At 39.8% G+C, this 15,252-nt stretch overlaps 1 protein-coding gene across 11 annotated transcripts in view; it reads left to right on the top strand.

The window, feature by feature from the left end:
- NFIB (nuclear factor I B) overlaps positions 1–15,252 on the top strand; it is a 456,253-nt gene that overhangs the window by 221,843 nt on the left and 219,158 nt on the right. The gene's annotated exons all lie outside the window — the stretch shown is intronic.

Genomic DNA, 15,252 nt, shown 5'->3' with positions numbered 1-15,252 from the left:
TGTAAATGTTGCCCGGATGAGTCAAAAATAGGTGAGATTTTTGCTGAACGTATTTTTGAGTTCATGAAATGTTTCTTTATTATTTTTTATTTTTCTTAGTATGTCTTTCCTTAAATAGTGAGAGTTGCTCTTCTTCAAATACATGGGTCAAGATACAGATTTCCACGTATTAGCAACAGTCCGTAGTAAAACATCATTTTAAAAAGCAGCATACCAAAAGTGGACTGAGGTTGGATCTGTCACAGGTTGGGTCATTTCCTACCTCGGCCTGGTGGGAGGGAAGCAGATAGGGGTGGCTGACGGGTATCTGACGTTCGTCATACAAATGTGGGATTCAAGAAATCGGTCTGAACTTTATTACTGTCCAAGAAAATAAAATATCAGGGTTATAGTCGTTTGGCTCAGAAATCTAGATACTTATCATGTGCTTTTTGTCTTTATAATTCCTTGATACAGTTTTAGAGATAATGCTTAAACGTCATTGAAGAATGTCTAGTTTGATTTTAAATAATATGCTGGACAACACATATTTGGAACGTTTACTATTTTTCTCTTGGAAACACCGCATTTACCATTTCCGTGCATTTAAGGATTAAAGTCCAAGCACTGATGGTTTAGGGAAAACTCTGTTTTCACCCTGTGTGTCCTAAAATCCAAGGCCATTAACACACGACACTTAATTTGACTGACAGCTGTCTAGGAGGTGACCTGGGAAGGTGGGCTACGTATGTGCGTTGGACTGTAGAGTGTGTTGTACGTGAATTGTGAAAGTCAGGGCTGGAAGTAAAGTTTTAAAAAGTGGGTCATGCAACTTTGTAGTGCAGGGAGGGAAGATTCACTGCTGCTCACACTCTGACTTGCTGGAAGGCTAGTCCTGGAGGTGTGCACGTATGTACATTCCCTCCCGGGGCAGGCAGCCAACTCTCTTGGTTGATGAACTGACAATAAAGAACACATCCTTTGGATTTGTGAAGATAGATTGAAGAAAGAAAACCGCATAAATGCCTTCTGCTTTGCACCATTGGTCCTGATAATCACGAAGTTTTAAAAACAACTCTCGGAGACCATGTTTTCAGATAAGACACTGATTTTATTGTTGTTCTAAGTATCTGTCATAGAAAGCTTTAGTTATTTTACCCCGTACATCTATTCTGTATCCTCTCCTATCTGCCGGCGCATCATCTCTTCTTAACATCTGTTGGCTCTTTCTTTGAAAAAGTCACCTCAGGATGCTTTTGCGTTTTCCTTTTTTTTCCCAAATTTGTATCTTTTTATTTCTTTGTTTTCTTTTTTGGTCAAATGTAGGTTAATTGTGTTGGTTTGCAGTACAATTGATTGAAGAAGGCGTTTACAAAGATAAGTCTGTGGTCAGTCAAAGTGCTGCGTATGTCCCATCGTGACTCTTTATTCCTCCTTTAAGTACATGAAAACCCACTTAAGCCTGTTTTATAAATCAGGCAAAGAAGTATGAAGAAAAACATGAAAGAAAAATAGGAAAAGAAAACTGTAATGTTTACAGTAGAATGAGCAATGAAATTACCTTTCTCCCCCCCCCCTTTTTTCTCTGTCTCCCCACTTCTAAGCGACTGGGAGGAAAACATGAGAAAGAACAGAGAGAATGCCAAAGATGGTCGCCACTGGCACCAGGATTGGCATCAGACCCTCTTTGTTTAGCTCAGGATGCCTGTGATTTGTTAGTTGGCATCCGCATTGCAGTGTGGAGTGATGTTACAATATATTGACAATTTCCAGATCTAGAAATGTCAATAGTCCTCTTGGTTATTTATACAAGATCACAAGCTGCATCTCTTTTGGAGGATGAAATAAAGACCAACATATAATAAAGTTCCATTGTTGGCCAACTTCCTATGCTTTTCTTTTTCCCTCTTTCTCTTTTGGTTCAACCCACACTTCTTGTTTTTCCCCCCCTCATGCCCAGCAGCCTCATGTTTTTTGAAATGTGGAAAGTTCCTAGAGCTTTGACACAAGCCATAGTACTACATCTGCATCTGATATGGTTTTGGGAAAACTTGATGCATTTTGAAATCATTTTTGATGTGTAGTGCATTAGACCTTTGCATCACATGGCCACAAGGCAGTATTTTCTTTAAGGCTAAATCTCTTTGTTATTCAGCCTCTTCTACGCATATAGCCCGGTTGACCGCAATTTAGTCCATTTGTTCTATTTCTCTACATTAGTAAAGGGTCATGTTCGATCCAGTCGTTTGTAAAATTGTATAAGCCCCTCACTTTACCTAAAATGTACACATCATGGGGGAGTAACTGCGTTTAAATCCATAAAATCATTTGACGCTATTGATTCAGAGAGCTGCGCTTCGGCTGTTTCGTTGCTACAAGAACCGCCATTTTGTTTGTGAAGTGCCAGGCGAGGGGGAAAAAAAAGGCAGACACTGTGCTTGATGCCAATAATGGTTGCCAGTGGCACCGAGGTTGGCATCAGACCCTCTTTGTCTAGTTGCTGAATGCCTTTGATTCGTTGGTTGGCATCCGCATTGCAGTGGGCACACTGGAAAGTTTTTGACAATCCCTGAATGAAAGCTGCTTGCTTGTTTGCTGCAGCAAACCTTAGCTAATATAAAACCCTTCCTTTTTATTTTTTAGGTGTTTTTTTTTTTTTTTTTTTTTTTAAAGGCTGGGAGAGATTAAAGGGAAAAATAGCTCTAAAGTGGCCTCCATTTTCCCAAAGATGTTAAAGATGTCCAGTGATTCTGGGGCAGGTGGTAACTATTCCCCATCTTGTCTTTGTGATTGCATCCGTGAAAGCAAAACAAAACAAAACAAAAACCAGGCAAGCCTTGCACAGGACACCTTACTGGGACAGAAGTGGGCTGTATGATGCGGGGTGTGCAGTGAGGGTGTGGAGGGCCAGCTGAATGGAGTGATATATAATGCATTCATTATGACTGACTATTGCTTTCAGTCACATCACTGCTTATTTCTTATGCAAGTTTTAGTTCCTTCAGTTTCTGCCCTTCCAAATTTTGTAGTAACATGTTGAGAGGATCTAACTTTTCTTTCTAGTTAGCAGTGTGTAACAGTGTAAATGTTAAAAAAAAAAAAAAAGCAAATCTTAATGAGGAAACCTATGTGCTAAGGTCTGATACAAATCGTTCATTGCTGAATTTCCCAATTCTGCCTCAGACGGTTGCCAGATTCTCAGTGCACAATTCTGCACACCAGGAAAAGCAACCAAAAGGCTGAAATAATTTTGGTTGAAGTTTCCTAGATAGTTAGCATTACTGTCGCTTTCCCGTTAACCACCGTTATCTCGTTAATTAATAAGAAGGATTAGCAGTTCTACCCAAAGGGCTGCAGGGAAGGAAGTCTGGCCTATGGGAGGCCTTGGGTCCAGGCTGTGTCCCGGATGAAGGGGGAACAGGCTGGGTTGGGTGGGGGAACTGGGCTTTCTCTGAGGCAGGAAGAGGTCAGAACATACTAAGAAGTTTAGAGATCTCGAGAGATAGTAACTGTTGTCCTGAATTTAACAGGTTAGAGTTTAAACTAAGTCAGCCTAACTGATTTTTGGACTCTCCTTTGCACTCCTATTAAACCTGTTTCGGATACTGAAGAGAGGCCAGGAACTTCATGGCTCTCATCAAAGCGGGGTTTCCTTTAGCCTTGTGGAGCCCTTAAAATCATGGTCCGTTGCTGGATGGCAACTTTTGTCGTGTTATTGTTAAGTGTTGTGATCATTAAAGTACATTTGGAAGTTGTGAGAAATGTGACTTGTTTACATCATTATTATTGTTTTTGAAATCGAATCCTTCCCGGTTGTCACATATCATTAGCGAGGAAGCAAATGCGAAGAATTATTTTCCTCCCTCAGTTACTGACTTTTAGAATCCTTTTGGGTAACAATTATTTCTTTATGAAAAGCTTAAGTAGATAATGGTTTGCAAGTTGACAGCGTGTTTTAACATTTTAATAAATTTCACTTCATTTGCAGGTATTTCCCATTATGGGGAAAACTAAGCTTTTATACTGTGTTACAAGTAGGCTGCTCCCTAGGATGATTTGGCGTGCTTGCATTGCGAAGTGCTCAGAGAGCGTAAAGTTGGTGTGCATGTTTGACTTAGGGGCACACTGCTAAGTTTTCCCATCTAGCATCCTGTCCTTGACTGAACTCATGAACTGCAGTGCACATTTGTTTGCATTCTGGCTCACACACAATTCACCAGATAAAGAATGGCTCTTACTGGCATGCCTAGCTCCTAGGCTTAATGAGACCTTTGTGGGAACATATATTGTAAGATAAGATACTTAGCAATTTTCTCACTGATAAGAAGAAAACACAGTCTAAGGGGCCAGAAGTTCACCCTCCATGCCATGATGTCCCCGCCATAAGAGAGCTCTGCTAGACAATTCAAGAGTTAAACTCGGAGGCCCCAGTTGCCAGCTGGGAAAGCTTGGCATCTGTGTTCTGATATGGCAAACTAAGCTCTTGCATTGCTGTTAATATGATTTCACTTTTCAAAGGGAAAGGGGAGGGGGAGAGAGAGACAGAGAGAGAGAGAGAGAGAGAGAGAGAGAGAGAGAGAGAGGAGAGGCTCGTTTGTTACATCCATTATGATTTTCAAATATTAAAAAAAAATAACAGTGACCCACTTTCTGGAGGCAGCGAAGGTAGGGAAAATATCCTACCGACAGCATTAGACATCCCACACACCTTCTGCCCTCCCCGCCCCCCCCCCATATGCACAGCAGTACACATTTTATAATAAAAAATATTCATCTAGATTATGGGTTTGGATCTGCAAATTCAGGGCACTATGCCTCTTGAGTGGTAAAATGACTCTGTATGTAAAAGAACCAAAATGCTGTTCATTATTCAGGAATAACGGTAATTTGGGGGGAGATGTGACTCCTTCCCAAGGGTGACTCCTCGACAGATTCAGTGTGTGCCTTGGAGCTTGGGCAGGAGCCATTTAGGGAGGACACCTATGGCCACTGCTTTAAGTTCTTTAAAGTTGCTGTTTTCTAGCGTGGTGTGGGAGAGTGTTTCCACACGTCGAGGTAACATAGATTGGGTAGGATTTCTTATTTACTAAGTTGTTTTTCCTGAAAGTTGGAACTTGGGAGGGAATTGCCAAAAGGAAATTAAAGTTTTAATCCTTCCTTTAACTTTTTCCTTTCACATGTGGCATTTCAGTCTGAAACGCTCCAAGATATCTGACCTAGTAAAGCCTTTCTCCTCATAAACGTTCACTGTGCCTGACTGGACTGAAACACTGGATCAGTGGGGTTAAAACACCTCTGTCACGACACTCTTTTACCCTTGCCACCTCTGCCGACCTGTTAGGATTTCAGCACCTGAAGAGGGAGGGGCCCAGCGCACGGCTGAGTCAGAATTCTCTGGAATTCGTAGAAGTGGAGATAAGTAAGTTTTCCTTTCTGTCATCCCAGTGGCTTGTATGATAACTGACTTTACAGTGAAGGGAATAATTACCGCTTTGTTGGAAGCTTAGGGCTGCAGAGAGTGGAGATAGCGGAGGAAAACCTTATTGAAATGGGAGATTGTTCAATATCAGAAATCGTGGGCAGAGGCAAGGGTGATGCCCAGCTTCTCCGTAGGGGTTTCTGCTTGGGGAAGGATAGCATTTTCTCTGTGCCGTGGCGGAGCAAGTGACCAGCCACACGTAATGTTCTAAGCAAAGTTTCCAGCTTTTTCCCCCTCCATCCTTGTGGGGGAGGAATAATTTTAGAAGTCTCAAGGACTGGTGGTTATGTGATGGGAAACTGGGGTTCTTAACAGCAGCGTGCCTCAGCGCCAAGCACAGCAAGAGGGGAACTTCCTCTGAATCATGCATGCTTTCCTGTGGCCACACGGTACGTCGTCCCGTCGTAGAGAGCATTCTTGGGCCCTTGAACTCTAATTATGTGATGTGGTTAATTTAACTGAATTCAGTTGTGAGGATTTGGCATCGAGCATAAATCATCAGACGGCGAGGACCTTGTGAAGTCCGTGTAGTGAGGAGTGAGTCTGTGGGATTAGCTTGTGTTAGACTGAACGGTACAGGATGTGAGGCTAATGGGACTTGAATGGTTGGGCTTTTGGTTGTTATATTATTCAGAAAATTGGAAGAAATGGCTAGCAATTAACCAATGAGGTGGAAAGACCTTGAGGCTGAATTGAAGGCCACACATCGAAAAAAAAAAAAAAGTCCTCAAAATTTACATCAAGCAGGGTTCTAAGATAGGAATGCAAACTATTCCTGTGCATAAATATATTGTTTATAATAAAACACTTAGGAACACATATTCTCTCTTTTATGATGATAGTTTAAACAGGACAGCGTTGATGAATCACAGACAAATTAAAGAACTCTGAATAAGGACTATATAATTGAAAATATGGGGTGATGGATGAAGTAATTTTACTAGCTGAGAGTTGCCTGGAGGTTGTATATTTTCAGAATCCCATCCTAAGGCAGTTCAGAGCATGTAGTAAGTTCTGGATGAGGCACAAATCATTTGAAAATGGGATTTGTTTAAACAAGTGCAAAAAAGAAAGTAAGAATTGCCTTTGGGAAAAAAAAGTCTTTATTCTAAGTCTGTGCAGTTTAAAATTTGGGGTTGGATTTAGCTCCGCTTCTCAAAATAGAAAATCTAATACATAGGATTCCGTTGAATTTTAAGATACACATATCTCCCACGAAACTACACAAGAGCCTTTAATAGGAATCAGTTAATACGAAGTGACACTAATTTATATTCTGATGCTGAAGGAGGCTGAAGATTTCTTTAAAAACTTGGGTTTTCCAAAGCACACTTTGAAAAAAAATGCGTGGAAAAAATGTGTCGCTGTTAACAGGGAATGGCAGAGCTCAGGACAAAAATCTAATCATGAGCACAGATGTTAAGAAAGTTATTTGAAATAGGGTGCATTCTGTAATTCACGTGAGGAGGGGATTACATTTATGCCTATGTTAATAACACGAGTATGTCAATACCCAGTCTATACCCCTCTATTAGTGAAATCTAAAGTGTGAAAAATGTTCCTGCTTAGGACAACTTGTATTTTATTATTCTGACATCTGCAGTTTCTGGATGGATTACCTTAAATTTGCTATGCTATGTTAAAAGCCTTGTTTTATGAGGTCGGTCTCAGCTTCTGGCCTTGGTGTCAGGAACCCTGCTACGTGATGCAACTTGCCTTGTTAGGTTTAATTGACCAAAGCTGATGTGTTAAAACAATTCATTTGTGCTGTAACTTATGCCCTGGCTAAGTTGCTACCTGAATCCTTTGACCTTGACTTGTCTGGGTCACGAAATGGCTGCAAGCTGTTTGACCTTTCTATTGTGCAGTAATGTCACTGTTTCCTCTTATTCTTTTATGGTAATAGCTGACAAAAAGCCCCAGCCCTGACTTTACACCCCAGTGGATTCGAGGCGTCCCTCTGCAGTAGCCATGTCTTCTGTTTGACATGGTCTGGCTGTAGAAGTGACTTTCTTTTGTTTGCTGACAGTGATGGGGACAAATTTGCAGCCCTCCTTGCTGCAAGAGTTGGGGGATAGTATTCTGGCATTTGGAGGGATTTGAATTCCTTCTGCTTAGATTTTCAGTTTCCGTGTTTTATGATGATGCACATCACAGTTTCCTTTCCCCCACTCTTCTGGGGTCGACTTTTCAGCTTTTTATATTTATGATTTCCTTAATAATCGCTTTTCAACATTTTCAGCTGTTACAATAAAAATATTTTATTGTCATTGCATAGGGTGAAAGTGATAGATTTATTTATGCTTTTGGGTACCAATATATAAGTCCTAAAACAACTGACTTCTAAACTTCGCCATGTAAATCTTTGTCCAGCATTGGAAAAAAGCCTCCTACTAACCATGCAGGACAAGCCACGATTTTCCGGAAATCAGAGTGATGTTGTAACTTTACGTATTCCATCTTATAACTCGGAGTGTATAGTTTTAGGGGAAGCCTATTCTTTGTGACTTAAATAGCTAAGTTCCAATACATGGTAGCGAGCCATTAGTAGATTGGAAGTTTTTATTTCTGTGGGGACTTCTGCCAGCATGTGAAATTGAATATTTATTTTCATGAACATAAAAATTGTCTTTGTATTCTTCACGAAGATCCGTATGCAACAATGGAGTTTTACCTCTGTTCTCTTCTGAAGCAGTGAAATAATTTTATTTTTAAAATATTGGAAATGCCTTCTAAAATGCTAAAACAGATATTTTTATCCTACCAAATTTTTCTTTGCCAAATATGACACTGTAGTTCATGATTTTTCCTATATTTGCCAGATTAAATATTTAAAATCCAAGCTGTTACATTTTATTTTTAAATTATTAGAGGAAAAAAGGAAGTTTAAGTTAGAATGTGCATTTCCTTACTTGCACGCCGCATGCTGTTTATACATGTGTGTGGATACGCTGACAGATGAGAGACAATGTGGTACAGACACTAGAACCTTGGGAAAAAGCATTAGATTTTTCTATTCCCATTTAAAAAAATAACTGAAATGGCAGGTGAGAGGATTTTACTTTTTCTTTTCTTTTTTCTTTTTTGTTAGGTGACTGTTGTTTGCAACTATTTTTCCCCCAGGAATGTTCACAAGATCAAGGAATTTAAATGCTTCTCAGCATTAATTGTGTTGATAATCCAGCATCCCAGGGGTTCGAGGACGAAGGGTGAACGAAATACATGAATCTGATTTTGCTCAGTAGCGTTAGTTTTTCTCTGTTCTATAAAACCCAGTCTAGACTCAAAGACATGTCTCTTGGCTTTCTTTTCACTCGTTGGCTTCCTCAGTGGTAGAGCCACCATAGAGTTGGGTTTGGATACGGCTAGTGGGTTAATGGGTCGGATGCAGTGGGACAGTGGCTGGAAAACATTGACCAGCTCTTGAGGGTTATGAATGTTTATGACTTCTTCCTGAAGTCAGTCTCGGTTCCTCCAGCGAAAGAACTTACAATGCATCTCAACTGTTGAGTTACAGAGGTTAAGTTCCTGGACCATGGGTAGTTGGTGGATGCTGGGATGTGTGTGTGTGTGTGTGTGTGTGTGTGTGTGTGTGTGTGGGTGTGTGTGTGTGTGTGTGGGTTGGGTGTGGGTGTGTATGTGTGTACCCAAGTGCATGTTACAGAAGTTAAAGAGGAAAAGTGAAGGTGGAAAAAAAGAGAGAAGTAGGGCTTAGATCTTGTAGGAACTACTTAAGAGGGATAGCTCATTCATAGCTTGAAGAGCAACTAACAATGCAATTTAAAATACTGAATTTTGGGTTGCTTTTGGAGTTGAGTACATCTCCCTTCTTCCTGCCGTTTTAGGTTTTTTCCAGCACCAAAAGTAACGTGCGTGACTCTGACAATTAGGGGTCTAGTCTTGATTCTACCCTGTATCAGCTTTGTGACCTTGGTCAAGCTCCAGGTGCCTTGGTTTTCGGTTTTGTAAAATGGGGATTAAAATGTCTGTTTCACAGGACTGTTTGGGGATTAAAGGAAATAATTCATGAAAGAAAAGCGATAATGTTAGTAATAGCCATTCTCGATCTACGTACAGGAACGTCACATAACATGGACGTCCAGAGAAGCTCCCATAATGTTGAAGAGAAGGAGTGATTGGGTGTTGAAGCAAAAGGTCATCAATTAGTTTGTACACATCAGGTGATAAGACATTCCCAAGAGAAAACGAAAGGCCTGATCAGTGATGTGAATTGATACTTGTTAGTAAGACCTCTAAATGTAGGAATACAAAGTTAGCTAGTTGTATATAGTTTTAAAATCTACTTTTTTTTTTTAATTTTTTTTTCAACGTTTATTTATTTTTGGGACAGGGAGAGACAGAGCATGAACGGGGGAGGGGCAGAGAGAGAGGGAGACATAGAATCGGAAACAGGCTCCAGGCTCTGAGCCATCAGCCCAGAGCCCGACGCGGGGCTCGAACTCCCGGACCGCGAGATCGTGACCTGGCTGAAGTCGGACGCCTAACCGACTGCGCCACCCAGGCGCCCCTTAAAATCTACTTAAACTAGGATAACTGTGCAGTTTTAGCAGTCCTTTCTATCACATTTACCAGAGAAGTAGTTTTGTGATCAATCTAGTGGTGTGTCAAAGGAAGGAGTAAAATAATTCCATTAGCAGCTCTCTGAATACATAACTCAACTTTGGTATCTGATGAAGGGTGGCCTAGCAAGACTTGCAATTCATTGCATTCCAGTAAAAGCATAAGACTTTTATTTACCAAAAATTTAAATTGCCAGCATTTGGGAGAACTGCACTTGTGTTTTAAATTTGGTTGGGCAGAAGTGATGATGTGGCCAGCTCGGCTGGATTGTTCTTGAAGAAGAGCATGCCGCTGGTTTTTAGACGCTAAGTCTGTAAGTGTCTTATTTAAAAGTCACCCCTGGTTGGGTCAACACTCAAAATGTTTAATTAGTTGCATGAATTGTTTTGACTTCATTACCACTTAGCTTTTCTCCTTTAAGTCAGTCTTCCCCATTTATCCTTTTTATGGTTTTAAGAAAATTAATTAAGTGATCTCCAGGGGAAAAAAAAAAACTTGCTATTTCTTACTTAAAGTGATTTCAGTTTTATTGAGAACAACTGGAAGCCACATGGGAAAGGGTTAGAACATTTACTTCTTCTCAAGCTAGATTTGGGATGAGTGTTTGACTTTATGGCTCTGGTTGGCTGGATCCTGTGGTCAGCTTTTGTGGGCAGATCTGCGGGGAGCTGGCCATAACACTTGACGTCCGTGGCCGGGGGGTGGCTCCCCTCGCTCTCTCTGCCCAACAGGTTTGGAAAGTGGACAGATTCACCCACACCCACCATCTCTACCAGAGAATGTCACGTTGGTGCCGTTCCAGAAAAAGTCATATTCTCATATGAAGCATTTTATAATAATACCTGGGGGTTCTGGCCAGGAGTGACAGGAAAAGCTATGTCACTGTTTGTTCATCTGTTAAAGGATAACTGGGATGTGCAGCAGGCCGAATCAGAACATTGATTAGTTTGTTTCGATTCTGGCACATAACTGTGAATAATCTGTGTCACGCGTTTGCTCTTTGAGGCCATACCTGGTGTTCAGTTGCTATTCTTCTGTTCGTGGGATACGCAAAAATTAAAAAGCACGTATTTTAGTCCATGAAGCAAATTTTATCCAAAATTGTTTAACATACGTAAAACGGATTGCTGTTGATGGCAGAAGGCTTTGGTATTTTATCTTTCCAATACATTGGAAAAGCTTTGTTTACACTTATGATTTAAAGATGAGGTTGACCTAAAATAGGAGTGCATATATGGTTCGTGGTTCTTAAATACTGGTTGCCTTTCATAGCCTCCTGGAGATGCTAACATGTTTCTTTAAATTTCCTGACGGTAAAGTATTAATATTTTTGGATAAGACTTAGAGTTATCATGTAACAATATCTGTTCTATTTACAGTCTCCAAATAAGGGGAAAGCTGCTTATAGTAATATGAGGATCACTGGTCTTACAATAATTAAATAGACTTGTTATACTACATTAATCCCTTTTGGAACATTTGGAATGACTTCTTAGTACTAACAAACATAGCATTAGGGCCTAAAATTAATCTGCTTTTTGTATCCAACATTTTATAATATAAAACATGTGTATAGAGAAACATATTTTGGGTTTAGGATGAGTTCATAGGAGGACAAAATGAAATTATATTGCAGTATGATTCCTAGTACTGATAAAATATGGAATTCGTTTCGAATCAGCCTAGGTAGACAAATTGTTTTTGGTAAGGTTTGGTTTTCTGGTGAGCACCATGTTTGGGCTCTCGGAATTACTTTCCCCCTGTGATCCAGGTTTTGTAAATGCCCCACCAGATATATGCGATGTGAAATGGGAACATTTCAATCCAGTATCAGGGAGGCTGTGTTAACACCTTGTGAGCTACTGTTTCTTGGTGCGGCTATGTATTAATCCTAGAGAAAATGAACAGGGCTCAGTTTCAAAGTCTGGTCCAGTCTTATTCTATGTTTCATAGACATGGTTTGAGTTAATGACGGACTCTGAGCTCACACAGCATTATTGCAGATTTGTTGAAGGGACTTCTGAAATAGGGTGACATTTATATCTTCTGCTGTAGAAGCCCCACAAGGCATAATTTCCTCCTCAGTGTGGGCTATTTTTATTGTGGAGTTTTTCACACCCAGGATGTGAATTCCACCTGGGGTGTTCCAGTTCCAGGGAAAATACTTCGTGCAGGATGAAGTATTAGTTCCCATCTAGGACAGATTGCATGCGTCTGTGCAGAGTGGGTTGGATGCGCTGAGATTATCCAGTGGTTTGCAGCCATTTTAGACCGTGTGCCTGGGACCAGCTAACACATTGTCAGGGAAAAACATGATGTAGCAACAATATTAGATCATGCAAATGAGACTACTGAATAGTAATAGTTATGGGCAATATTTTGGAAAACACTGATTAGTGACAGTTTTATTACAGCAAATGTATGTATCAAGTCCCCAGATTTCATTGTAATGCACTGAAAACAGATGTCAAAGTGTCCCAAACAGAATTTCATGGTTAATCTACATATTGCATGGAAAGTACAAACAAACCATTTAGAATTCTGTTATTTAATCCTTTTAGAAGGAATGAAAATATACAATTTAGATTTACTCCATTCTTTCTTTTAATTTCAGTTTTTGTTTTCTAGGGGCTGATGATAAGTTATTTTTTTTGTTGTTGTTATTTGCTATTTTCTTAAGATGCGTATGGGAGAAGACATATCTTCACATAGACATGGTTTTACTTCATGTACTTTGAACTGTAAGTTTCTGAACATAAGGTCTTTGCATTAAAAACAAAAAAAAAAAAGGAAAAATTAGGCTCTAAATTATTTAGTGACCTGGCAATGGAATTACTTCCTTCCAGTCCTTTGTTTACTGATGTAGAGTTTCTTCTCTGCCACATAGTGATTGAAGAAGCATGCTGGAGACGAGGAGAAGAAAATTGGTAGTCCAAGTACCCAGGAGACCTTGAGCCTTTCAGGGTCTCTGTCAAGTGAGGATATTGGCCAGAGGACTTCTACTATCCCTCTTAGCTCTGGCCTCTTAGGAATTTAGCTCCTGGTTACCTTGGCAGAGGGACTATCCTCTCCGTGTTAAGCAATATTTAATAAAGTTTAGCATAGTGTTGTTAAATTTGAGGTTTTAATACATTTTATTTATTAAAAAGAAGTAGAAAATGTGTAACTTGCCTGTTGAGTAACCCTTTCACGTTGCTCAATTCAAAGTCCAATAGTCAAATTGGTTCAAGCTAGATTAAAAAGCTTGCTTTTTTCAAAAAAGAGAGCTGCGAGAATCTCCTAGAGACCTTCTCACTTCGCGGCTGTAGGTACTGAGTCTAAGACAGGCCCCAAGCCACTTTGGGTGTTTGTGTTAGTTTTACTGCTACAAGGACATAAATAAGCATAAATAATGAAAAGTATTATTTTGTGAACATAGCAGCAGTTTTTTTTTTTTTTTTTTTTTTAAGGAACATAGAGGGAAATTGTGATTACAAGTCTTAGTATTTTCATTTGTAACATTTGTACAAGTCTTAGTATTTGTAACATTGAAATCAACTGATTCAGGAGGCGGGTGTTTTCTTTCGTACCTTTTTGTAGGATATATTCTAATGAAGTCATTTTGCAGCCATGGTCTTCATGAGAATGGCTGCCTTTCTTTTTTTCAGTGCATGGAAAATCCTGCTTAAGTTGTGGTCCACTAATAGGGATTTGATACTGGTTGGAAAACAGAGAGGATCCGTTAAAAATGTATTGCCAGATTTCTAGTAATATCATAGGTCATGTTTGAGACTGGTTGTTAAGAAAAACTAGCTTTTGGAAGTTAAATATTGGAAGGAGAGGTGGGAGCGGGCTATGAGGAGTTGTTTTAAGCTCTGCTTCCTGGATGTCTACAATTTTCAGATTAGCTTAATAATTGCTATACCTCCATTTTCCTTTGTGTGGTATATGTCTCTCATCGTAGTTTTAAAAAAGTGCTTTTTTTTTTCCCCAAGTGTAAAACAAACATCCGTATACCTCCTTTTATTGAAGACATGTTTCTAAGGATTTTTTCTTAGTTTAGTTTTTAGAAACCAAAACATGTTGCAAGGTGGGGTGCCAGAGTGACTCATTTGGTTAAGCGCCTGACTCTTGGTTTCTGCTCAGGTCATGATCTCACAGTTTGTGGGGTTGAGCCCCACTTTGGGCTCTGTGCTGATAGCATGGAGCCTGCTTGGGATTCTCTCTCTCCTTTCTTCCCCTCCCCTGCTCTCTCTCTCTCTCTTAAAAATAAATAAACATTAAAAAAATAATTTCATAAGGGGAATTCAATTTCAAAAGGCAACTTTCAATGATTCTTTTTGCTAAGGTAAGAATTCTTTCATAGCATAAAAGATTTATCTATAAATGAAATTGCTTTAGGAGTGTCCTGTAATGGGCTTATGTATATCAGGTTACCCCTGAATACAGCGGAGATTAATAAATTAAAGCAGAGACATTAGTAGTATTAGAAAAAAATTTAATATCATCTACTTTCGGTAGCCAGTTTCGAGTTTGATGCTTTAGGGGGAAAGCTTGAAAGCATGTTTTAAAGGCACAGTCATAGTTGGAAAAATAGGTGAATAAAAGACGGGTATCGTGTAAGAGCATGACACCAAAATCAACGGAAATTTTACAGGAGCACACTTTGAAATACATAATATGTATTTGTTCAGTGAATGAATATAGATTATTTAAACTGAAGGTAGAACATCATGGGCAGATGAGATGAGTGTTACTAAAGTAATTCAAAGGAAGTTCCTCAATCTGGGGAAATCTTTTTATCGAGACTTGGTTTCTTTCGTGTCTCCACTGGTGATTGGCCCCTGTGTAAGTACTGTCTTCCCCACCTCCTCTGTCCTTTAAATGTCAAGACAGGTAAGATAACAACAGAGGACATATAGCGTCCCTATTAGCAATAGAGCATATTCTAGAACCAAGTTGTGGGTTTCAGTGTTTGTTTTACTACTGTTCGCTACGTGACTGGGCAAATTAGTTATGTTTTCTGAGATTCAACTTCCTGAGCTCTGGGGTGGGCACTTACTTTATTTGGCAATTGCGAGGGTGAACCAGGAAGGTGCTTGTGACGAGCTTAACACCATGCCTGTCATATCGCGGCTACTCTGTAAGAGGCTCGCAATGATTGCTGCGGTTTAATCAGCAGCCAGTACGGTGCCTACACGTAGTAGGTCCTGAGTACTTCTTTATTCAGTGAC

This window comes from Felis catus, chromosome D4 (assembly GCF_018350175.1).
Source record: "Felis catus isolate Fca126 chromosome D4, F.catus_Fca126_mat1.0, whole genome shotgun sequence".
Classification (NCBI taxonomy): domain Eukaryota; kingdom Metazoa; phylum Chordata; class Mammalia; order Carnivora; family Felidae; genus Felis; species Felis catus.
The sequence above is the reverse complement of the archived record's forward strand: the minus strand, read 5'-3'. Positions and strand labels throughout refer to the sequence as shown.